Raw genomic sequence first — 6,000 nt, 5'->3', positions numbered from 1 at the left:
CCAGTACCATCTTAGGGTATGGTAGGAGTTGTCTCAGCCCATGCTCATTATTTATTGATGTTCATCATAGAGACTTCCTTTGTGACATTTGTACTAAGCTTTTTATGTTCAACACAAAGGAACCATGGATGTACTTTAAGTTTGTTCTACCTTGGCATGGCATATTGATATGTGTATTTTGCTAACCCTAACCCTCATGTCAAAAGGATGTGTGCTTGTTTGTCTTCTCTTGATTTTGCAAGGCATGGATTCGAGGTCGAATCCTTTTCATGAAGGGGAGGATGATATGGGTACGACCATAAGGATGCATGTTTGTGACATGTATTGAACCCGAGACTTGGAGTGTGAAAGTGAAGTACAAATGAGGACTTAAAAAGGGTCCAAAACCGTCCATATAATGCTCTCCAAGGGCACCCACTTGAAGACTTGAGACTAAGGGGTCATTTTGGACATTTCACACCTTGTTTGTAAACTACTATATAAGGAACCTTTTAGGTCATTTGTTAGGAGACATTGCTGAATATGGATGTTGTATAACACTTAGAAACATTTCCTCTCAAAGGATATAAGACCACAAATCTGAAACTTGTAACTAGGGAAATCAACTTGAGTGTGGAATCACTCGTGTTGGATTCAAGCTTGGAAATGTTGGATGCTTGGGAGATCGAGGTCACTCTTGTACCAATGTAAGAGATAGGTTTATGTTGTGTATAGTATTAAAGGTCCAAGAGTGTAACAAGTCTTGGGTTGTTAATATTATTCCCTCATTTGGTCTATCTACCTATCTTTATCTTATTGCACCTTGTAGATTCATAGAAGACTGTTTTTGTGGCTTGTTGAATCCGAATTTTGTAACCATTGTGTTCATATTGTTCATCTTATATTATGGCTGTTTTAGTGTTGAAAACACACCTCTTTATCTTGTTATTGTGTTGTTGATAGAGAATCCGAGAGTGGTCTTCAAAAGGGTCCTCAAATCCTTAAGATTAGTGGACTGTTTTGGAGTTATTTTGTGTTCTCTTGTCTTTCTCATATGAGTTGTGCATCCATGGATCGTGCCTACTGAGCAGAAGTTGGAAATGACTCTTTTTATTACTCTAGGTCTTATTAATACAACAGTAGAGCCAACGGCGGAGTTAATAAAGAAGGAATTGGCTGGAGGAACAACTATAAGAAGAGCAGTTAGGCAAGGTTAATCTAATGATGAGGCTCTTCATGACCAACTTGCTGCAACAGGTCTGTGTGCTGCTTCTGGGGGTATTGCTAGTAGAGTTGTTGATGTTGGTGATAGCCATGCTGATGCTGATGCTGCTTCCAGTCGTGATGATGAGCATATTGATGCTCAAGAAAAAATAAATATGTTTGAAAACACATCTTTCATTGGCTCCTCTCACCCTTACACAGGTCCCTCTGACCCTTATACCGGTCCTTCTCACCCTTACAGTGGCCCATTTTACTTCTCTTTACCCTCATGTTCTCATTGCAAATGCAAAGAGTGTAAGGACAGACATGATAAAATCTTGGAAAACGTAGGGGCTATTGCTAAATTTATTAAGGAATTTAAATCCAAGAGGGGTGTCATACTATCCGAGAAGGTGAGGGAGACATACACTCCTACAACAATGGTTAGGAGGAAGAAAAGAGCAATTATACAAATACTCTCCAAACAGAAACCAAAAAAAATTACAAATCCCCCCTCTCCAAAAGTTTCTGAAGTTTAGGGACCATTGAAGAAGGTGAATATATATGCAACACTTGGTGCCAAAGAGAAGACTACTCTACGAAGGACCATGAATGCTAAGCCACGCATACAAGATTACACTATGCATACCTTTTCCGCCCAAGACATCAAAAATATGACAAATATGCGTAAGTGGTACGTGGACAAGGTAAGTTTACTTTTTCTATCCTAGCCTTCCAAGCTACTCCATGAAGAATAAGCTACGGAATAGATGTGTCATCTGTTACAACAACTAGGTATAATTACAACTGGTTGTGGTTCTGTTGCAATAGATTACCGATCTGTTGCATAAGTTACGTTAGCTTGGTAATCTGTGAACAGATTCAGAGAACCCTCTGCATCGGATGAACCATCCGTTGCATCTTTCCTCTATGTTTTTTTCTTTACAATTACTAACCCATTTAAAATTATCTTCTTATATCACAACATGTTGATGAAATTCTCAGCCTCATGAGGGGCAGGCAATTAGCGTACCCCGATGCTTATGATATTGGTGATGGGATAATAGACCTTAACTTCTATAATAATTTCAAGGATAGGTACAATGAACACATTATGCTAGTGTCAACTCCTGATGGCCCGAGATTTTATTCGTTAGTTTTTGGGTTCCAATGGGATGATATGATTAAATATGTTAGAGGGAAGAGGCCATATTTACATGACAAGAGCTGGACCAAGGCAAAGAGAATTTTTGCAGTCATGAACATGGACGTCAAACATTTTCTGGCTTTTGAGATAATACTCGAGGAGGAAAAGATTATGGTTTATGACTGCAACTTACTTATATTTGATGTGGCCATTTTTTTACCCACATGCAACCACTGTTAGAGTTATTCCCCAACTTGTTGAGGCAAAGTAAATTGATGGATCATTTTCCAGCGGAAGTGTTGATGAAAAAAACATGGGATTTTAAAGGTCAAAACAAGGACATGGACCTTCATAAAAATGAAATCTCTACTGTGTGCGGGTCATATGCACTTGCACATATCAAAGTTTTCTTAATGAAACAAAAATAGCCGAGCCAACGACCTTTCTACGTGACAACGCTATTAAAAACATGCAAGAGGTCTGGGCTTATAGGGTACCAAGTAGATGCTTAGAGCCTGTGTATAAAGAAGAAGATGTAGAAACAGAAACATTAGAACAATTTTTTATTTTGAGTCAATTCACTTTACATGTAGTGGCAATTTTTTATGTCGAATAAAAGTTAAATTTTTGTAATGCAATAGAATGTCTATCTATTATAACATATAGTCTATCTGTTCTGACAGATTGATTATCTTTTGTAATAGGTTGGCCGTCTGTTGTATTATACAGATATTTCTAAGTCTATCTGTCACAACAGATATACAATCTGTTGAAACATATACTCTATCTGTTGCAACTGATAGGTAATTTATTAAAACAAATGAAAATAGTAGGAAGACCTATTTGATAATTGTCAATAGATGACCTACATGTTGCAACATATGTCTAAATCTGTTTGATAATTTTCAACAAATATTTCATCTGTTGCAACAGATGCACTATCTGTTATGATATTTGAATCTATTATTCTATTTCAATTAATAAGTTTAAATTTAAGGAGTAATTTAAATTCATAGACAACATAAAATAAATCAAAGCCTTAAAAAGTTACATGAAATAACTTAACAAATAAATAAAATGTAAAAAATTATTATGTGTGCAGATAATCTACTCAACAAACAAATCGACAATTTAACCTTTGGTCCCAACAATTTCTAAGGAGATGTTATTACTTTGACTTACTTAAGCTATAAACATTTACTCAATATGGACAAGTTGTTCTTCATCCGGTGCTATGGAATTCGACTTTGGTCATCTTGGATCTTTAATGTTGCTTGCGTTTGATTTCTGGGCTTTTGCTTCTCCATATTTTCATTAAAGAGTAGCATATATTTTATAAAATAATCCGGTATCAAGTCAATCATTTGGTACTTGTAAGTCATCGCTCAAATACTCGGCGTAAGCGGCAATCCTTGCCTTTGTAAAAATTAGATAATCCATATCTTGCAATTAATGTAAGCATTGTGAAATTTATGAAATGAAACTAAATCATATGGTTTTTTGAGAAATTCCTTCAACATATTCTACATCAAATGGATTACCTATTTTATCCCGATATACTTCAACCGTCCACCAATCAATACGAACCTTTTGGTCTAAAAAGCCACTTATATCAAGGTAAGTAGTTAATATTTTGACCAGCTTTTGTAACTCAAACGATGGACCAAAATGTCTCCTTCCCGATATCGAGTCATAAACTCGGATGTGCCTCTATTATAGAATGACGACAGTCAACATTCAATGGAATTCATTATCACAATTGATTGGGATGTACACTTCATCGACCAAATGCCAAGGTAAACCAACTGGAATGCTAAAACCTTTGATGATGTTGATTACGTATTCCTCCTTTTGTAAGACTTCCGACTGTTGTTGACAATACCTATCATAGGCATTATTGATGTAAACTTTATACTATTGTTCTTATGTTTGCAACTTGGCCTTCTTAAGAGGTAGTAAAAAATGACATTGATGTGCTGCACATATTATCAAATATTTTAGATTATGTGACAGTAAAATTGATACATAGATGCAACTAAATAAAGTATTAATTAATAGTAATATGTATGACATTTAAATCTCATCATTCTAGCAAATTTGGGCATGTGACATCAAATATAACCAATCCTTCATTCAGGGATGTGCAACAACAAAGTCAAACATATCAAAACTAAGACCTAATTCGTTCACTTTGTAGTGTTTGTCATTTTGTTTCCTACATGATTTATTTGTGTTAATGTCATGTATTTACAATAAGAATTGTATAAATTAATATCCTTACAAATTATTTATGTACCTGCTGGCATGATGCTTTAACAGCCCATCGACAATCCATTCTGAATAGTCGTTGATCAACTTTGTTAGTTTTTTTGGAGCCTCGTCTGGGATGTTGAACCCTTCAAATATTTTTTTCTTCCGTACTCCAGAACTAACAGGCTCCACTTTTTCTCTTCTTTGAAAGTAGTTGATGAATTATCAACTATGATATTATGTCATTTAGCAGTAGCTTTGTAATACTCCGTAGTTGTAACACTCTTTTGATGATTCTAAAATGATGTTTAGTACCCCTGAAGTGATGGTAAATTATGCAGTGATATTATGGGAAGTGTTGGAAGTGTTTAAGGACCTTAAAACTTAGTAGGCATCACAAACTAGAGCTTAGACGATGGTTAGGCATCGCCATGCAATCGTAAACCTTCACTGGAAAGGATTGGCCATAGGATTGACATCACCAAACTTGAACTTGGCCATGGGCTTGGCGTCGCCAATCATAAACTTAACCATGGGTTAGGCACTGCCAACCTTGTATTTTTGCAGTGTAGGGACTCTATTTTTAGGATAATTCAAGGGTAACAAAATCTTTTACACCCAATAACCGTCCCTAAACAAACTTACGCAAGATTAAAGTCCCTAAATGTGTTTTAACCCTATCAAATCCTTAGTTTATCATCTAAAGCATAGGGGGGTAAAAACAGGTAAGGGTTTTCTCTTTCAAGCTTAAAGGTTCAATCTTTTTATAATTTCTTTGTCGTTAAGGTATGTAAGACTATTGTTAAACTCCTTGGGAATGAATTTTATCATTTTTATCAATTATAATGTTTTATAATCATGTTGTAAATTAAGGGTTTTGAATATTAATTCCAAAAGCATGTTATAAAGATTATTTTGATGAAAGTGTGTGCATTGTGTTGAACTCTTTTAGTGGAAATAGAATTATAAACCCTTACGTATATATGTTTATAGTTCGAAAGGTTTAATTGAGAGAATGAACAATGAATTTTCTCTCTTCTTATGAATTATGGTTTCTATTTGCATTGCGAATGATTTTGAATGCATGAACTAAAGTTTAGAAGTAAGTTCCATAATATCATGGTGTTTGGCATGGTTTATGATATGATAAGAGGAAGTTTTCTTACTATAACTATACTCTTTGTATTAAAAAGAAGAATTGCGTGTGAATGAATAATTGACATGGCCACCACATGTTTAAGTGTTGTGAAAAGAGAGTAATTGCATAAGGATTTCATGATGTTTCAAAATGATGACTCTCTTGTGATTTTATAAATCTTTGGTGGTCATTTGCATATTTTGAATGAGTTGGGCTGTGAAATTTACACGATATGAATGACTTGTAGGTCTGGTATGCCGATACCGTGTGATGACATGCCCTT

Source organism: Capsicum annuum, chromosome 10 (genome assembly GCF_002878395.1).
Source record: "Capsicum annuum cultivar UCD-10X-F1 chromosome 10, UCD10Xv1.1, whole genome shotgun sequence".
NCBI lineage: Eukaryota > Viridiplantae > Streptophyta > Magnoliopsida > Solanales > Solanaceae > Capsicum > Capsicum annuum.
This window is presented reverse-complemented; position numbering follows the sequence as displayed.